Below are 7,277 nucleotides of genomic sequence, written 5' to 3' on the forward strand. Positions count from 1 at the left end.
GAATTCCTAACAAAAGGTACTATTAATACATTAATTAATTCATCGTCAATGTATCAAAACCTCTTTATCTATTAAGTATTTTAGATATACCATTTATGTAATTATGATTCTTATTCATGAATAAAGATAAACATTAATGCATTCCTAATAACAATAAAAGAATTGAGAATTGTTACCCAATGCTTTCCTAATAACAATAAAAAATAATAAAGAATTGTTACCTGGAAAGTGGAAATTGTGAATTAAGAAATCTTGAATTCAATTGGAAAACAGAAAAAGTAAAAAGGATAAGGATTGCAAGTTGCAACACTCACCAAAAATTGGCCCCAAAAGTCTTTGGCGGAGCCGCAGAGCAGAATCGCAGATATGAATGTCGGCTGGATCAAGATTAATTATATTTGATAGTTAATAATTTGGGTATTAAGTTTATTGTATGGTGGGTAATCTAGGGTTAAACAAATAAAAATAAGAGTTAAAATATATTTACCAAACTACCCATCATTTAGGAAAAATAATCGGGGTGGCGATCCTATATAATTTTAAAATTTTCGGACGAAAAATTGGACCATATACACTTCTAACCGAAACATTGGGGTGGGCGGGTGCACCCCCGAGCACCCATGATCCTTCTCCCCTGGACAGTTGTATATGATGACAAATATTGCTTTATAAAGTCTACACTTATCAAGCACAAATGATAGTAAATGATTATAGTCGCGGGCGTATGGGCCGCCTTACCTCGGGTAGTCGGCTTTTATTCGTCGGCCGTTCAAAAGAAATAAACAAGAACAAATGATGTAAATGATTATAGTACACCCTGAGATGCCATCATAACATTTACACCTCTAAGTGTGAACAAATCGGCATTGACAAGGAGCACATATTCCATAACAAGTTAACAAAATGAAATTTGCATGTGGAACGTTGAGAAAACCGTAAATTTATAATTTATGAGCAACAGAGTTATTCGATATTCAGATGGAATGGGCATTTCTACGGAAAAATCATATTAGTAGCTAAAATAGAGGACCAATACCAATGACCTTGTTTCCCTTCCCAATATATGTATTAATGCTACATGTTGCAACCTTATAGTAGTTTTATTTTTCATTCATTTGGTCAAATCTTACACAAGGCAAAAACTTATATACAAACACAAAAAGAAAAAAAGAATGTTGGTATAATAAATGTCAATACAAGAACAACATTCATTTTTTCACACAAAAACTTATATAATAAATGCCAATACAAAAACTTATCACACAATCCAGCTTTCATGACTAACTCTACTTATACATAACAAATACACACTCTAATATGCTCCGTCAAGCTGAACGAGAGCATCTACGTGAAGCTTGGACAGCAGACTGTTGAAACGAACATCATGCAATCCTTTGGCCAAAATATCTGCAATCTAAAGCGTAGTGGAAACATACCAAACATGTAAAATACCCGCCAAAACTATGTCACGAATAAAATGTTTGGTGCACTGATGAAACACCGGGATTGGTACAAGATATGTAGCGCCAATGTCGTCACACCAAAGAGATGGTGGACAAGTCATCGTAATATGTAACTCATGCAATATAGATGTAATCCATCGTAACTCCGCAGCAGTATGAACAAGAGCACGGTACTCAGCCTCAGTACTCAACTCAATCTGGCAACCGTATGTTGTTTCTTGGAACTCCAACTGATGAGGTTGGACCCAAGAAAAACATAATAACCTGTGGTGGAACGTCGATCATTGTGACAACCAGCCCAGTCAGCATCACTATAAGCATATAAATCAAGACAAGTAGACCAAAGTATGCATAAACCATGAGAGACAATACCCTTAAGGTACCGTAAAATACGCTTGACAGTGACCCAATGTTGAGTAGTAGGTGTCTGAAGAAACCGTAACACCTTGCTAACCGCATAATCAATCTCTGATCGTGTCAGCATAAGATATTGTAATGCACCAACTGTACTTCCGTAAGTAGTAGGATCAGATAAAGGACCACTAATATGTCGAGAAAGTTGTCTACTAAAAGAGACAGGTGTAGATAACGATCGACTATCAGTAAAACTAGTACGATGTGACAAATCAAGTAAGTAGCGTTGTTATGATAAAGGTAATACATCCTCAGAGAAAGTAGTACGAAAACCCATAAAATATGACAACTGACCCAAATCCTTGAGCGCAAACTAGGAGTATAAGCGCCTAATCAATCCAGAAACAAAGTCAGAAGAGCTCCTAGTAATAATGATGTCATCAACATAGATCAATGTAACAATACGGATACTGACTATCGAAAGATTAACAGGACCATTGTGACACCCTAGGCAATCCCACATCGGTCGTGGCCAGGAGAGATTCTCGGTTCTTAAGGAATGCCCTGCCTCTTAAATCACCAACGCATTTTGGGCTTAGTTGGTTGTGGAGCACATGAAAACTTCACAGTTAAGCGTGCTCATGTGGAAGTAGTACTAGGATGGGTGACCTCCTGGGAAGTCTCCACAAGAGCAACCAAAAACAAATCCGTGAGTTCCTGGATGGGCAACCCATCGGGGGCAGAGCGGACAATATTGGTGATGAGAGGGACCGGATGTTACAATCAAGACATAACAAAGTATTGAATCTTGACTGTAAACAAAAGAGATACATCTGAAATACCACTACTGAAACCATCAGCAAGATGAGATGTGTATAGCTTGGAAAACCAAGCTGTAGGAGCCTGCTTCAGGCCATAAAGAGCCTTCTGCAGAGGACGAACATAATGTGGTCTAAATGTGTCAATAAAGCCTGGGGCTATATCATATACACAGTCTTAAAAAAACCCCATGTAAGAATGCATTGTTGACATCAACTTAACGAATAGACCATCCTTGAGAAAATGCGACAGAAAGAACAAGACAAATAATAGTGGGTTTGACCATAGGACTAACAGTCTTAGCGTAGTCAACAACCTCAGACTGATGAAAGCCCTTCACAACAAGTCAGGCTTTATAACAACTCACCGATCCATCAGGATTATGTTGGCCTGAACCAAACGCCGGTAATCAAGAAAAACTTTGGGTTTAATTGGAAACATGCAACATACATCTCTATATATACAACATATCATCATGCTAACAACTAAACTAACTACCATGCCAACTCATGTTCAGCTGTCATAACTTACTCTACTCATACATAACAAATAGACACTCTAATTATATATATATATATATATATATATATATATATATATATATATATATATATATTTACTAAAAAAATTTACACTTAAATATCATTTAACATTACATTTGCAAGGATTTAAATCCATAGCACTTTTATGGAAAACTCTAGCTTGTCTAGTCAGCATGTCACATCATTCTAAACTATTACTATTCCAAACCTTACTTTTCCCAACAATAAAAAATTCCAAACCTCTACATCACACCCCACTTTTTACACAATAAATAAATAAATAAATTTGTTAGTGGATGCCCCCGACCCTTTCGAACCAAGCTTGTAGCTCAAGCAAACCGAGCTGCATGGGTCAAATGCCAGGGGGGGGGGGTGGCTCTGCGGACTTGAACATTGGACGTCCTGTTCTTTAAGCTCTTATATTACTAGCAAAGACCACTTATATAAGTATATAAAAATATATTATACCATTTAACACATATTGTTAAAGCTTATTATAATATCATAGTTGATAGGGTTGTAAACGAACCGAACGTTTAGCGAATACTTCGTGAACCATTCAGCGGGAAGTTCATTTATGTTCGTTCGATTAGCTTAACGAACAAACACGAACAAAAAATTCCGTTCGATTAGCTTAGCGAACGAACACGAACAAAAGTCTTGTTCGTTCGACTGCGTTCGTGAACGTTCGGTGATGTGTGTAAAATGCAACATATAAATTACATCAAATGAGGCATAAAACTAACCCTTTTTAAGGACTAATGTTGGAAAAAGAGTGTTTTTGTCTTCCTTTTGTATTTTCAGGATGAAATGAGCTCAAATTCACAAAAGAAGCAAAAAGACAGCTAAATCTAACATAAATACAAGAAAAGGAACAAAAGTGGATTGCCCGACCCCTCAACGGCATCCTCCCAAGCAAACTAGAGAAGGCAGAAGACTGAACACGCCCCGTGCTCAGCCAGCACGGGGCCGTGCCCAAGAAGCAGCAGAAAAGACAAACCTATAGAAGCTTCTATTGCCCACCACGGGGCCGTGTCCAGTGAACACTGGGGCGTGGCGAAACTACAGCAGGCGCATTAATTGTAATTGCGAATTACAATTAATGAAGAGAGAGAGTGTCAGACAGGCACGGGGGTGTGTCCAGCGGACACGGGGCCGTGTCCAGCCTTCTATTCAGCCTATAAATAGGAGTGCTTGGTTTCATTTCAACTCATCCCTTGGCACACCACCTCTCTCACACTTCATCCACCACCCACCACCATCACAACACCATCATCCACCACCATCATCCATTGTCCATCATAGAGTGTGTGAGTCATCTCGGGATCCAAGATTGATTGTAAGAGTTCTTGACAATCAAGGCCATGTTTGCCTAAGTCTCTTACATCACTTGGTGAAGACAAGTGTTTAGTATAATACTTTTTATTTTTAATATTTTGCACTTTTTATTTGGTTTTGTATTAATGACTTTAATAACTAGTTGCTTATGTTGAAGGTGATCTTTCCTTATCGTTTGTCCGTGGTGTCTTGGCATTATTTTACTGTCTATATAAAATAAAAGATTTTCACCATTCATATCTCCACGGTCTATATGGAGGTATGTTGGCTACCTGGTCGGGGGTTAAGGGAACGGTTTGGTAAGGGTCTTGCCCTTGTTCAGCGTTTAGAGGTCCTGCAAGGGACCTGGGTCAAATTTAGTAGGATCTCCTTCAATGCCCATAGGTATTGGATGGCGGGGATCCAAACTCTTTGACCCCCTCATAAGTTAACTACTATTAATACTATAACCCGACTATTTAGGACTGTATCCCTGCTGACTCAGACTACTTAGCCGAGGGTAACGTCACCGCCAAAAGCGGGGCCTACCATAATTTGCATTAATAAATTAATTCATTATCTTCCAATAATCCAACCCTTTAGGATTGTATCCTTGCTGACTCAAACTACTGGGTTGAGGGTAACGTCGCCTTCAAAAGTGGGGCCTACTACAATAACTAAGATAATCTCTTAAACAAGTGCAAAAGTGCGAAAATAATCAAAGGTTATACTAATACACGAGTCGGATCCAAGTGATTCATCTTGTCTATCTGTTTTTATTTTATTTTTATTTTTCAGCATTTAGTTAGTTTTTATTTTCTTAGTTTAAAAGTCTTTTCTAACATTTTGATTTGATTAGACGTTGAGGATAAACCGGTACTAAAAGCTCTTGTGTCCTTGGACGACCTCGGTATCTTACCAACACTATACTACGTCTACGATGGGTGCACTTGCCCATATGTGTGTTTAGTGTTAGTAAATATCGTGTTTTATAAATTTAAAACTTGGCTAAAAGTGTAAAAAGGGCTTAAAATATACATCTAAATTATATTACACCTAACGCACATCAAGTTTTTGGCGCCGTTGCCGGGGACACAAGGATTTTAAGAAAGTTAGGAATCAACGGCCTAATCATACTTTTATTTTTCTTTTTAATTTTTTAGGATTTTCTTAGTTTTTCAGCTTCTGCAGAGCTCAGCACGGGCCGTGCCTGGTCGGACACGGGCCGTGCCCAGCATAGTTACTGGCAGTTTTTAGTTTTCCAAGTTACAGAAGGCTGACCACGGGGCCGTGTCGGTGCAACACGGGGCCGTGTCCAACTTTCCAGTAACTGGGATCTGGAAAACAATCACTGTAACTCCGACCACGGGCCGTGTTCGCTGAGCACAGGGCCGTGGTGAACCTTCTGACCAACATTCTTTTCTGTTTTTATTGCAGGACTTGGAACCAGACGCCATCCTACATAGTGTATGAGCTCCAGTTCTAATAAGGACATAAAAGAACCTCTAGAAGAACCCGAACGCTTTCTCAGAAAAAGACTAAAAGCTAAAAATCAAGAGAAAGTTTCGGGGAATCCACCTCCAATGGCGGACCAACGTACCCTCATGGATTATCTACGACCCACCGTAGGTAACCTAGGCGCCGCTATCAATGCACCGAATGTTGAAGCCATTAACTTCGAACTTCGACCGCATTTGATACAAATGCTCCAAAACTCCGCAACCTTCCATGGGCTTGCAGACGAGGATCCCCATCTACATATTACTAATTTCTTAGAAATATGTGATACCTTTCGGATCAATGGAGCATCAAATGACGCCATCCGCCTTCGAATGTTTCCTTTTTCACTAAAAGACCGAGCAAAAGCTTGGCTCAACGCCCTCCCAGCTGGATCGGTAAACACCTGGGATGAACTAGCCCAAAAATTTCTATATAAGTATTTCCCTCCCGCTAAAACGGCTAAATTAATGACTGAAATTAATACATATTTACAAGAGGACGGGGAATCCTTATATGAAACTTGGGAATGGTTCAAGGAACTATTGCAAAAGTGTCCACATCATGGCCTTGCGATATGGCAACAAGTATCCACTTTCTATAATGGGTTGTTGCCACACACAAGGCAGACACTTGACTCTAGCTCCGGGGGACTCTTAGGTAATCGCCGCTCGCATGAAATATATAACCAAATTGAGGAAATTGCTCAAACCAATTTTCAGTGGCACACCCCCCGAGGCAATAAATCTATTGCCCCGGGCGCCCATAAGGTTGATGAAAGCACTTCTTTACAAGCCCAAATCGAGGCCCTTTCTTCAAAAATAAAAAAATTGGAAATGACAAAAACAGTCTCGGTTATGGCTTGTGAAGGATGTGGTGGGCCACCTGAAAATTGGAATTGTATGAAAGAAACAGACGATCAACAAGAATCGGTAAGCTACATTGATAATAGACCTAGGCCGTCGGGTCCTCCAACGGGCACTTACAACCAAGGATGGCGAAACCACCCAAACCTTGGTTGGAGAGAGCCCGGCAATAGTAGTAACCAACAAACCCAACGAACAAACTTTCAACAACCAAGAAATGAGTCACAAAATTTCACTCAACAACAAGGTGGACGAGAAAGGCTTGAAGATACTGTATCTCGCCTCATCTCCGACACTGAAAAGAAAAACTCGGAAAGGTTTCTACAATTAGAATCAAATTTTAGAAATCAACAAGCTAGTATTCAAAACATAGAAAAACAATTAAGTTAACTAGCTCAAAATTTTTCCGAGAGACCACA

At 39.3% G+C, this 7,277-nt stretch overlaps 1 non-coding gene across 1 annotated transcript; it reads right to left on the bottom strand.

Annotated features, from left to right (window-relative positions):
* Positions 1 to 6,456: 6,456 nt before the first annotated feature.
* Positions 6,457 to 6,563, bottom strand: LOC118482322. The gene has a single exon (XR_004868365.1). It is a non-coding gene; the product is annotated as a small nucleolar RNA R71 (small nucleolar RNA).
* Positions 6,564 to 7,277: the final 714 nt, after the last annotated feature.

Source organism: Helianthus annuus, chromosome 9, assembly GCF_002127325.2.
Source record: "Helianthus annuus cultivar XRQ/B chromosome 9, HanXRQr2.0-SUNRISE, whole genome shotgun sequence".
NCBI lineage: Eukaryota > Viridiplantae > Streptophyta > Magnoliopsida > Asterales > Asteraceae > Helianthus > Helianthus annuus.